Consider the following 13,187-nt stretch of genomic DNA (forward strand, 5'->3'; position numbering starts at 1 on the left):
CAGTCGTGAAACGGTTTTATCTAATTGCGCTCAAAATTTCAAAATGATGTTGGTCCTACGACCAGTCGTAGTGTCCACAGGACCAGTCGAAGATGCGATTTCTGCAACTATAAATAGAACACGATTTTCAGAGTTTGATATCCAATTCAAGTAAAATCAAGGCATCACTCTGAGAGATAAGTTTGTGTTCTTTTTAAGCTACATTGTGCATATTTAATATTCTCTTTTATTAGCTTTTTATATTTGATTTTGTTTCTACATTCCAATCTGATTTGAAAGAGGAATTGTAATATTCCACTTCTTGGAATCAAAATCAAATAAAGCTAGCCCAACTTGATTTAATTTAAAATCAATTAGAACTTAGAACCATTTCAAAGTGAGTATTGGACATTAAACTTCTCTATTCAAACTTCTACTCCAATTTGGTTCTTCCAAGCTGCTACAAAAGGAGCAATCCAGGTATTTTACATTTGTGTAAATCTTCTGTTTTTGGTTTGTTTTGAGATTAAGCCAGAAAAATCTCATTGTGTTGGTTATCTGAGGAAGCAAGAAAACTTAGAGAGTGGGGTTTTTGAATTGTGTAAGCCATTTAAAAGATATAATTATGAGGGTTTTAGGTGAAACTAAGAAAAACCTATTTTCATAGTGAACGCTAATATCCCCTGTGTGAGGATATTAGGAGTGGAGTAACAAGTTGTGTGGCTGTTGTTTAACAGTTGGTGTACACACAGGCAAACCAATATAACTCTCTGTGTTTTGTGGATATGTGATTTATTTTCTATATCTTTAATCATTTAAGTTTGTGGGATGTATGTGTGAATGTGAATGTTGTAATATTTACATTTCAAGCATTGTGGGGAATGTTATAATAGTTTAGTCTTTCATTTCTTGTTATTTCCTTTCATTCCTCTTCGGTTTGAGATATTGATACTTAAACCATTCTAGTAGGGTTGTCCTGCCATAAACCATTGGTTTTATGGTGTAAGGTTGTCCTTAGAATAACATTTGTATCAACCTCTCAAGACATGAATTTTGAGGTTGCTTTACATTTCCGTATTGTGAATTGCTTAAAGTACTATCTTTCCTTTATTCATTTAAATTCTCCTATTATCATTTTAATTTGGCATAGTCCTATTCACCCCCCCCCCCCCCCCCTCTAGGACATATAGCTTGGCCTTTGCGAAGTTAGATGCTTACTTGCTATTGATTGAGCTTTCTATCTTGAGATTGCTTTTGATAGCATCCTTCATGTCTTTATTCTTTGTTTCCTCTGTTATATAGGGGCTATGTTGGAATTCATAGCTCATGATTAAGAGATTTCATTATAAAGCTAGAGCTTCTTCAAGCCATTGTAGATGTAGGATTTGAGCATCATTCAGAAGGCAAATTCTTGTCAAGTTCTTCTCATTTTATGTCTGACTTCATGAAAAATACAGATTTTCTTATTTTTTTTATTTATTTCTACATCTAATCTTGAATCTATGATGGGCTTTCAACAAATCTATGTGATTTTTTAGAAGCATTTCAGCATCTGTTGATAGTTTGGTTGTTTTATTTGTACTTTTTGTAGTCATTTGTCATGTTTAACATATTTGGAGACATGTAATTTGTTGAATTCAGGTAATAAATTTGGTATAGAGAAGGATGCCATTTGGATTTTTCTTTTCATGTTATTACAACATATCTAAAACTGTTTTTTTTTTTTTTTAAAGTTTATTTTTCTTATCTATAGATGAATTCTTGCCTTTTTAGGTTCTGTAATTTATATATATTCTTATGATGGCATCCGAATTTCTATAATTTTGTTCTCTCTCTCTCTCTCTCTATATATATATACATATATATATAGGTTATCGGTTGTAGCCCTTAATCTAGAAATCGTAGCTATTGCTAACTTCAACATCTTGCTATGGATCTCATTCTACTTTTAGCTATGAATATTATCCGTAGCTATATGTACTTTCACTACAAAGAGTATGGTGACGGGTTAGATCCATAGCGATTTATTTTATGGCTACGGATTAAATCTGTAGCTACAGCTTTAAGACGTATGGCTATGGTACCAATTGTTATGGTCGTGCTACGGACGATAACCGTAGCCATAGACTTTTAGCTATGGATTTTATCCATAGCCTTTGCCCCTTTTCTAGTAGTGAATATTGATGAAATGAAGGTAAATGTATTAATGGATTCTCTACAAACCTTTGAGCTACACTTCAAAATACCTATAAGATCCAAAAATAATGTTTTCAAGGCCTCTAAAACCATAACTATAATAGAGGAAGAAGAAACTGAAAATGAAAATGGTGATGAGGAGGTGGCCCGTTTGGCCAAATGGTTCAAGAGGTTCTTTAACAAGAACCGTGTTAAAACATACAACAAGGGGAAACAATTGGACCATAAACACCAAATAGGGAAACCTTTCAACAAGTCCAAAGAACATCAATGTTATAATTGTTAAAAGTATGGCCATATATCCACTGAATGTCCCACAAAGAAATCAAAGGGAAAGGCTATGGCAGTCATACGGGATGGCATCGATGACTCCAAGTCAGAAACCAATGAGTCTGAAAGTGATGGAGACGGAAAATTATTAAAAATACTCATGACTTTCACCACTACAGTCATCACCTATCTAAAGGACAATGAGGAGATAGATAAGCAACAAACCAAAAAGGCATTCTCCTTGGATGAAGAAGAAGAAGAAAGCGAAAGCATACATGATGCTTGTGATCCACTCTATGCTCATAGCATTAATGTCCTCAAAAAGCTTGGCATTGCTAACAATAAAAATAAGCAACTACAAAAAGTTCTGGATGAATCATTAGCTATAAATACTCATTTGAGTAATGATCTTTAGAAATACCATGTTGACAATGAAAAACTTGAAAGGACAACAACATCTCATATAGTTGAAATAAAAGAGTTGAACAAATAGATCAAACATTTAGAATTTGAAAACAAAAAGTTGACATCCGAAAATATACATCTGAAATCTGAAAATCATAAACTGAAACTAGACGTAGAAAAATTAAAACAAACTGCCGAACATAGTCATAGGTTTTTCCAAAGTAATGAAAAACATGAGAGACTTCTAGGAATGGGAAGAAATTTGGGGGATAAGAGAGGCTTGGGTTATAAACTTTGCAAATCGAGCTCCTTTCCTACACCTCCTATGGCTAAGAAAAAGGTTGCTTTTAGAAGCAACACAAGAGATACTCTTATTTTCCATGCATGTGGAGACTTGGGACACTACAAATTTGAATGTCTTACATTTGGTCAGCCCCACTCCACTTCCGGATTGAGACTTATAGTCAAATTCAGATCAACCAGAAAGTTAGTGCAGAAATCAAAAAGTCCTCCAAAGAAAAGACAAGATGAAAGGAGGAAATATCCCACTCCTCCTAAAATGACTAAGAGGATGGACATTTTGTTGAATCAAATATCTCAACTGAATCAGAAAACCAAAGAACTGATGAAACAGGAGAATCTGAATCAGTTGCATGAAAAATCCAAAGCACTGATGTACTACCAACCTCAAGGAGAAAATAACAAAGAAAGCCACATATCCAAAGAGGATAGTCACCAAATGGGTGGCAAAAACTAAAAACAACTGCCTTGTGATCCATACTGCACTGAAAGCAGGCAATAGATCTAAATGATATCTTGACAGCGGATGCTCTAGACATATGAGAGGTTACGGGACCCATTTTTGTGATTATTCAAAATTTGACAGTGGGCTAGTCACATTTGGAGATGAAAGCTCCGCCAAGTTAATAGGACAAGGAACAATAGTTGGGCTTGGCTTGCCCAAGATTGAAGATGTTCTTTACATAGAGGGACTAAAACATAATCTCTTGAGTATTTCCCAAATTTGCGACAAAGAACACTCAGTCACCTTCTCCAAAGACATGTGTAAGATCTTGAGCCTTATAGGAAAATTGATTATGAAAGGTCTTCACACAAGTGATAAGTGCTATATATTGAAAGCAGTGGAGAAAATGTTCTATCCACAAAATGCCACATGGTCCTAAACAATGAGTCTAAGCTATGACACTAAAGACTCAGGCATGTACATTACTAGAAATTGGCCAAATTGAGCTCAAAAGGTTTGGTAAGAGGACTCCATAAGATTGGGAAGGAAGAAAAAAAATGTGTGGTGATTGTCTCAAAGGTAAACAGATAAAAGTGAGACATAAAAAGACAACCACCGTAGAAACTTACAAACCACTTAACTTATTACATATGGATCTAATGGGTCCTACCAAAGTTGAGAGCCATGGTACGAAGAGATATTTTCTGGTAGTGGTAGATGATTACTCTAGATTCACTTGGGTTGCGTTTCCTCGGAAAAAATCTGATGCATTTGAAGAATTCAAGAAACTAGCAAAACAACTCTAAACTAAAAAGGGATACTGCGTAAAACGTATTTGGAATGATCATGGAGGAGAATTTGAGAATGACTGATTCTAAAAAGTCTACGATGAAAATGAAATGCAACATGAATTCTCAACTCTAAAGACACCACAACAAAATGGAGTTGTTGAAAGAAAAAATATAGTCTTGTAAGAAATGGGCTCAGTTATGCTTAACAGTAAAGACATGTCAAAAAACTTTTGGGCTGAAGCAGTCAACACCGCCTACTGCATAATCAATAGAGTATACCTTAGAGCAGGATTGGACAAAACTTCACATGAACTATGGTGTGGAAAACAATCCAGTGTTATATATTTTCATGTCTTTGGTAGCAAATGCTACATTCTTAGAGACAGAGAACAAATAGGCAAATTTGACTATAAGAGTGATGATGGTATTTTTCTACGATATTCTTTAAATAGTTGTGCTTATAGAGATTTCAATTTGAGGACTCTTACAATTCAAGAAACCATCAATGTGGTTGTTGATGACCAACCTCATGACAAAGATGGTCCCTCAATTAATGTGGAGGATGATGTGAATCCATACATAGTAGGTAAATCTGATAGCAAATCCACCTCTCCACTTGAGCCTTAACCGTCGGGTAACTTACCACTTATCAAGGATCATGCCCTCAATCAAATCATTAGAGATCTTAGTGCCAGTGTGAAAACTTGATGACATCTTGAGGGCATTAATAGTCATCTCTGCTTCACCTCAAAAATTGAACTAAAAAATGTTGTAGAAGCACTCCAAGATGAATATTAGATTACAACTATGTAAGATGAACTACAACAATTTGAAAGAAATGAGGTGTGGCAACTAGTTTCTAGGCCACAAGGAACAAATATCATTGGAACAAAGTGGATCTTTAAGAACAAGTCTGATGAATTTGGGAATGTCGTGAGGAACAAGGCTAGACTCGTAGCTCAAGGTTACTCACAAATTGAGGGTATTGATTTTAATGAAACATTTGCCCCAGTAACATGCCTTGAGTCTATAAGAATCCTCATGTCTATTGCATGTGCTTTACAATTTAAATTGTTTCAAATGGATGTGAAAAGTGCCTTCCTAAATAGTGTATTTGAGGAAGAAGTACATGTTGAACAACCAAAAGAATTTCTTGATCTTAAACATCCTCAACACGTATACCGATTGAGTAAATTGATTTATGCTCTTAAGCAAGCACCTCGAGCATGATATGAGCATTTGATGCAATTTCTACTAGACCACCAATTATACAGGGGGAGTGTTGATAAAACTCTATTTACACAAAAGACCAGGAATTCCTTACTCATAGCCCATAACTATGGGGATGACATAGTCTTCGGATCCACTTGTGAAGATACAGCTCAAGAATTTCCTGAATTAATAAAATCAGAATTTGAGATGAGCATGGTTGGTGAGCTCAATTTCTTTCTGTGGCTACATGTGAAACAAATGCAAAATAGGATCTTTATATGCCAGACCAAGTACACAAAGGAATTGGTAAAAGATTTGGACTTTAATCTGGCCGTAGTCATATACTTCCGTGTGCACCACTCTCAAACTTTTCAAAGATGCAAATGGAAAGAGTGTGGATCAACACTTATACCACAGTACGATAGGGATCTTACTATACTTAACCGCGAACAAGCTGGGCATTGCTTTTAGAGTAGGTGCATACGCTAGATTTCAGGCTGATCCTAAGGAATCACACTTGTCCATAGTTAAAAGAATTATAAAATATATGGCTGGAACTACTGAATTCGACTTATGGTACCCATTTAACACATTTACCATCATTGTTGGGTATTCAAATGCCGATTGGGATGGTAATATAGATGATCGCAAATCAACCAGTGAGGGTTGTTTTTACATCAGTAATTGTCTTGTATCTTGGCACAGTAAGAAACAAAATTCAATATCCTTGTCTACTATTGAGGCTAAATACATAGCAGCTGGTAGTTGTGGAGCAAAGCTTCTTTGGATGAAGCAAATGTTGCTGGATTATGACATTGAACAATCCTCAATGACACTATTTTGTGATAACACAAGTGCCATTAATATTTTGAAAAATCCAGTTCAACATTAAAGAACAAAGCACATTGACATTCGACATCACTTTATATGTGAACTTGTCGAAGAAAGTATTATTGTGTTAGATTATGTGCCTACTGAGCGACAACTTGCTGTTATATTAACAAAACCCCTGGATGCCAATAGACTTGGAAATCTGCAAAATTCTATTGGAGTATGTGCATCTAACAGATTTGTGGCTCACGAGTGTTTAATGATACATTCAGGGATTTTAGGCCTCATATTCTTTTTGAACATAACATAAGATATGTTATTTAATTTCTTTTTCATTTTGTGTAAATTTTGTTGAGTGTACAAAACTTAATAGATAAGTATATAATTATGTACATCTCATTGATCGAATCGAATCCTACGGATAAAGCTAAAACTTAGTGTTTCGATGAGTCATTCAATGTCATCGGACTCACTTCGATGTCATTGAAGTGCATTCAGGAACTGAACCGTTGGAAGAGGTTCAATGCCATCAAAACAATCATCTTCGATGTCATTAAACAACCTCGATGGCATCGAAGAATCTTGACAATATAAAATCGGGCGAGCACTAAAAACCTATTTTTTCATTTCTTTTTTGTTCAGATGCCTCTTTCTCCATTCCTTTTCTCTAGTGGAGTTTGGTGGATGGTCACTGTTAAAAAATCTCTCATCCATTTCCTAGCTTGGTAAATCTCTCCATCTTAATCTTCATTTTCATTTCTTTTTCGCTAGGATTCCATTTTAGGGATTTTTGTTTTAGGTTGGAGATTTCGTTGGGATTGGGGATTTTTTTTCTTCTTGGCAAATCACTTGTCTATTTCTCCATCCTCAGTTCAGTGATACTCCTTAGAACATCCTTCTCATTTGAGAGGGTGCACCATGGTAAAAGATAAAGGCAAGGCCCCTGCATGAGGAGAGTCCACTAAGGGAAAGAAAACCAAGCGATGCGATCATATCTCCATTCCTTCTCCTTCCAAAGATATATCTCAAGGAAAAGAAACATTGTTTAACCAAATTATCAATCTTTCATGCATAGAACCCTATGGGGTTGATTTACTTCTGGGAATGATAGGTTGACACAACTAAATAAATCTAGGTGGTGAGTTCAAATACAATCTGATATATCAGTTTCTGAGATCCTATCACACTGTCTGTAATGATCCCCCATCCATAAGCATCACATTTATGAACATGACCAAACAAATCACTCCTGTGATGCTAGGTCATCGCTTTGGACTAGAAGTTACTGGTATCCTAGTAACTGAACAAAATCTAAACTCTCTGGGAGTTTGGGGAGAAGTGACATGGGCTCTATGCAATGGATTGATGATTTCCAGAAATGAGAAGAACTTCCTTCACTCTATGCATCTGGACTCGACATTTAAAGTACTTCACAACATCCTCAGTACAAATGTATTTCCATGTGAAGTTAATGGAAATGAGCTCTCCGCATATGTACTAAACATTTTGTATAATGTCCATAAAGGAATTTGAGTATGTCTACCCACTCTCATCTTGTGTCAGTTAATCCTTGTTGTTAAAGGAACACATCTTGCAACCCTTCCATTCCCAAGTCTTATTTGTAAGTTATCGCAATTCATAGGGATGGCTCCTACATGTGATCTAATATGCCCTAGTGTTTGGTTCAATCAAGGAACCATACTAAGTCTAAATGTGACTGTGAACGTGTATCAAGCAAGTCCTGGACATGATGAGAACCTAGGTGGAGATGATACTCAGAACACTCCCATGCTTACTGCCAGAGACTCCTGTCACACCCCTGTACCTTCATAAAGTCCAGATCAGTAAGTACTCGTAAGTTTTTTCTGCCAAAATGATCTCATCAGGCATATCCTCAATGGCCAATCAAATGTTGAAGAGAGAGTCATACAATGCAAAAGCCGACTTTCTAATAATGAATCGAGGCTCAACTCTCTACAACACACTACATAACACATTATGGAGCTGCTACTGAGTCACCGCAATGATTCTGTTCCTCGTGATACCGCACCTGCACCATAGTTTCACATTCATCGCATACATGTGTGTCAATATGATATCTAGGACATGTATCTTTTCATAGCCCTAGCTTGTGTGTGTGTGCGTTGTTAGATATATTTTGTTAGGGTTACGAAACTTTTCTGATTTTTATATGTTATTGCCCATGGTTGGGGCATTTATTTTTGGATGATGATTACTTTTGATGCTTATGCCATTTTGGGCATATTAGATGATATATATATATATGTATGTATATATATATATGTATATATATATATATCATATGGCATTTGTTTTGTGTTTCTCATATAATGTTTATTCTAAATTCCTATACTTGAAGATATGTGACTATTCATAACCCCAAGTATAGGGTCGCGATGTAGTAATAACTCGGTAAGACCGAGGTCGAATCCACAGGGACTAAACTTGTACGTATTTTGAAAATAACTAGAACTAGAACTAGAAGAAGATCTAAATCTAAATTCTGAAATAATTGAAAGTGAGTGTGAATAATGCTGATTAAAACTTTTGAATTTAAAGGTGGGAACTAGGGTGCTAAGGATCCACTTGTAGCTATCAAGATGCTACCTTACTTGTTTCAAGGAACACAATTGGAATTGGAGTCCTATCTATCCAATTGGAAGATAAAGCAATTTAAATCAAATCTGAACTTTTCGTTGACCTAATTCTCAATGGAGGAGAATTGCGATGATTGAAAGGGATTCCATCACCTTACCATGCCTAGGAGATGATGGTGAATAACAGGATTTACTAATCTCATAACCTTAAAACATGAAAAGAAGATATCCAAAGCTATCACAACATCTATTGTAATTTGAGTCACAATAAATCATAGAAAACTGAAAATATTCCTTTAATATCGAGCTAGAATTCAATGAAGTTCAACATAAACAAGAATCAAAGTAAGATAATTATCCCAACACACTACAAGGTTCACCTCTTAGCCCTAGCTAAGATGTTTAGTTAACCATGGACATGATTAAACCAAAAACTCATAAATAAAACATGAAAATAACTAAGAGGAAGAAAAACTCTTGGGAGGCTTCTTCACCCTTTGTCTCCACTCCTTAAACCCTTGAAGATGGTTTGAGATGTCTTAAGGACTCCTATTTATAGTTGTGAAACATTATCTTATGCACTGCCTTGGAATTTCCGCAAACCGACCTTGAAATCGCCTCAAGTTTATGCAGCCACGTTACGCATCAGTCGGACTGAAGTCACCGTTGGTCTGATCGAGTTCGAATCATGACAGGATTCTGTTTTAGCAGTTGCCTGATTTCGGTCACACCGAGCTTGGGTTCGATCAAACCGAACTTAAGTGTCCGTCAGACCGAATTAATTCTCAGTCGAATCGAATTAACTCTGAAATTCATCATTCGTCGCAGCTTTTTGTGCACTTTCGGTCGTACCAAATCCTTCCTTCGGTCGGGGCGAACTTGGGTTATGTCGGACTGAACTATCCTTCAGTCGAACTGAATTAGCTTTGAATTTCATTGTTGGTTGCTAGACTGTTTTATGCAATTTTGGTCGACCGAACCTGTCTGTTTTTTGCCATGAATTCTGAAGTTTTTCCAGTCCTTTCTTCATCCTTCGTACTTAGTTTCCTTGGATCTTTGGCATGTGAATTCTTCATTCTTTATCTCCTAAGATCCACCCTTTACCTTAGTGATTCTTGAGCATCAAATCCATGCTTTTAATATTCTTTTAAAATCAAAGCTCTCAGATTCACCTCGCAATACAAACATGTATAAAGTATCTCATTAAGCATTATCATGTTTATAAAACCAAGATATAAACAGGGGGAAATATGCAATATTTGACACTCAACAATGATTCTCTTCCAATATTCCTAAATTCTCTAACTTTAGTTATATAGTGTAACATTGATTTCTACATACTGACCCTTTGTCAATTGTTGAGTGTCAAATATTACATATTTCCCCCTATTTATATCGTAGTTTTATGAACAAGATAACGCTTAATGGGTATATTTTATATATGTTTGCATTGCGAGGTGAGTTTAAGAGCTTGGATTGAAAAGAATATTAAAACCATGGATTTGATACTCAAGAATCACCAAGGCAAGGAATGAATCTTAGGAGACCAAGACTAAAGATTTCAAGATCCCAAGATCCAAGGAAACCAAGTGGAGAAGGAAGAAAGTCAAAATTGCAAAGTACAAAAATTCACACTGTCCATGTCATCGACCACCTTTCGATGACATCGAAGCTAGTGTTTGATGACATCAAATATGGGTCGATGACATTGAAACATTACATGAAAATCAAGTTGGTCGTTGGACAAATTGGATGCAGTTCTCGATGGCTTCGAAGCCTCGTTCAATTGCTCGAAGACCTGTTTGATGACATCGAGATTTTTGTGGATTTTTAGAACAACTCGCTGAAACACTCTAGAGACATTCTTGATTTATTGAAGGCAATTCGATGACATGAAGAGTTATGCAATGTGAAAGGCATTATGCAGTGTGAAAAGGTGTGACTTTCGGATTTAAGTTGCGTTTGATGACATCAAAGGCTGTTCGATGACATTGAAGGCGTTATGTAGAGTTACGTGGACTCCGTAAATTTGAGGTAGTTTTTCAAAATTAGACGGACAAAGTTATAAATATGGGTTTTCTAAGGACTTCTAAGGGAGAATTAGGTTTTAAGGAGTAGAGCCAAAGAGTGGAGCAGCCTCCCAAAAGTTTTTCTTCTTTCCTTTTCTATTTTTAATGATTTCTTTTAGGGTTTTAGATCCAATCATGTTTATGGTTGGCTAAACCTCTTAGCTATGGCTAAGAGGTGAAACTTGTAGTGTGTTGGGATGATTTTCTTACTTTTCTTGAATCTCCTTGATTTCTAGTTTGATATTAAAGGAATATTTTCAGTTTTATATGATTTATTGCAACTCAAATTATAATAGATGCTGTGATAGCTTTAGATATCTTCTTTTCTTTTTTTTAGATTATGAGATTGGTAAATCCTATTAATCACCATCGTCTCTTGGGCATAGTAGGGTGATGGAATCCCTTCCAATCATCACAATACTCTTTCATGTGTGGGTAGGTCAATGAAAAGTTTAGATTTGGTTTAATTGCTTTATTTTCCAATTGGATAGGATATGACTCTAATTCCAATTGTGTTTCTTGAATCAAAGTAAGGTAGCATCCTAATAACTACAAGTGGATCCTTAGCACCCTAGTTCCCTTTTGATTATTAAAATCACTTTCACTACTACTCTCTTTTATTCCGGATTTAGATTTAAATCTTCTTCTAGTTCTAGTTTTAGCTATTTTCATAATACGTATAAGTCTAGCCACTGTGGATTTGACCTCAGTCTTACCGAGATTATTACTACATCGTGACCCTACACTTGGGGTTGTGAACAAGTTTTTGGTGTCGTTGCTGGGGACTACGGTTGCGTTTTTCTGAGAGTAATTGGTATTAGAAATAGGTTAAGATTAGGGTTTATTTTTCTGCTATATTTTTAGGTTAGAATTTTTTTTCTGAAATTATTTTTAGAAACTAACATTGTTTTCTATTTTATAGGATCCTAATATAACACTTCTTATTCAGTAATTTTGTTCCAACTCTCTCTCTTACTTTTTTTAGATCTCTTATTTGTTTTAGTTTTCCTAGTTTTCCTTTTAGGTTTAGTTATTTAGTTACTTGAAGGCTGAGAGTGTTTCATGACCAAGTGGGTTCTTGACAACACCCTCCGTCTCTTGAGTAAAGGATGATTAGTTGAAGGGTTGCCTATCCATCACAGGATTAGACACCACTTGAGACCCTCTGAGTCAATAGAAGTGATGGCTACAAATCAACCTCAACCTCCAGTTGAGGAAGTTCAAGATGAAAACCAGGTGCATAATGCACCCTCACATCGTACTCTACGAGATTATTTATAATCAGCGGTGGTGAGTACGCCTTCTTGCATGATATTTCCATTGAATGCGGGAACTATGGATGTTAAACCCGAGGTTATTCAACTCCTTCTAAAGTTTCATGGACTAGAATATGAAAGTCCATATTGCATACGAAAGAGTTTGATGAGATAATATCTACATTACACTTCTCAAATGTGTATGAGGATACAGTAAGACTGAAATTGTTTCCTTTCTCTTTGAAAGAAAAGGCTAAGTCATGGTTACATTCCTTAAGACCATGGTCCATTGGCACATGGGCTGAGATGACAAGGGAGTTCCTTAAAAAGTTCTTCCCATATCACAAAACAAATACCTTAAGGAAAGCAATCATGAATTTTGCGCAAAAAGAAGACGAGACCTTCTTCCAGTGTTGGGAGCGATTTAAGGATATTATAAATTCATGTCCACAACATGGCTATGAAACTTAAAGCATAACAAGCTTTTTCTATGAGGGATTGACCTCATCTATGCGCCAATTTGTGGAGATGATGTGTAATGGGGAATTCATGAATAAGGAATCCAATGATGCGTGAGATTATTTTGATAAACTCGGTGAAAACACGCAATCATAGGATACCTCCTCAAGAACTACCACTTCTAAGCTTACTTAATCAAAGGAAAGGGGAGAAATTTATGTCTTAAAAGAGGAAGATGATGTAAATGTAAGAATAGCCAAACTCATAAGAAAAGTCGAGGCTATGGAACTTAAGAAGGCAGAACCTGAAAAGGCTACAAAAGTTGTTTGTGGTATTTTGTGCTTGTAACATACATA

The 13,187-nt window shown here is 35.8% G+C and overlaps 1 non-coding gene across 1 annotated transcript; it reads right to left on the reverse strand.

Annotated features, from left to right (window-relative positions):
• Nucleotides 1–12,725: 12,725 nt before the first annotated feature.
• LOC131238261 (small nucleolar RNA R71) lies at nt 12,726–12,833 on the reverse strand. The gene has a single exon (XR_009167667.1). It is a non-coding gene; the product is annotated as a small nucleolar RNA R71 (small nucleolar RNA).
• Nucleotides 12,834–13,187: the final 354 nt, after the last annotated feature.

The sequence above is a fragment of the Magnolia sinica genome, chromosome 2, assembly GCF_029962835.1.
Source record: "Magnolia sinica isolate HGM2019 chromosome 2, MsV1, whole genome shotgun sequence".
NCBI lineage: Eukaryota > Viridiplantae > Streptophyta > Magnoliopsida > Magnoliales > Magnoliaceae > Magnolia > Magnolia sinica.